The following is a 553-nucleotide window of genomic DNA, read 5'->3' as shown; positions in this document are numbered from 1 at the left end:
ATTGTGACACAGAAGTAATGTTATAACACCCTGTGATTGTGACACGGAAGTAATGCTATGACACCCGGTGATTGTGACACAGAACTAATACTATAACACCCTGTAATTGTCACACAGAAGTAATGCTATAACTCCCTGTGATTGTGACACAGAAGTAATGCTATAACACCCTATAATTGTCACACAGAGGTAATGCTATACCACCCTGTAATTGTGACACAGAACTAATGCTATAACACCCTGTGATTGTCAAACAGAAGCAATGCTATAACACCCTGTAATTGTGACACAGAGGTAATTTTATAACACCCTGTAATTGTCACACAGAGATAATGATATAACACCCTGTAATTGTCACACAGAACTAATGCTATAACACTATGTAATTGTGTGAAAGAGGTAATGCTATAACACCCTGTAATTGTGACACAGAAGTAATGTTATAACACCCTGTGATTGTCACACAGAACTAATGCTATAACACTATGTAATTGTGTGAAAGAGGTAATGCTATAACACCCTGTAATTGTGACACAGAAGTAATGTTATAACA

This window comes from Mizuhopecten yessoensis, unplaced genomic scaffold (genome assembly GCF_002113885.1).
Source record: "Mizuhopecten yessoensis strain PY_sf001 unplaced genomic scaffold, ASM211388v2 scaffold8463, whole genome shotgun sequence".
Lineage (NCBI taxonomy): Eukaryota > Metazoa > Mollusca > Bivalvia > Pectinida > Pectinidae > Mizuhopecten > Mizuhopecten yessoensis.
This window is presented reverse-complemented; position numbering follows the sequence as displayed.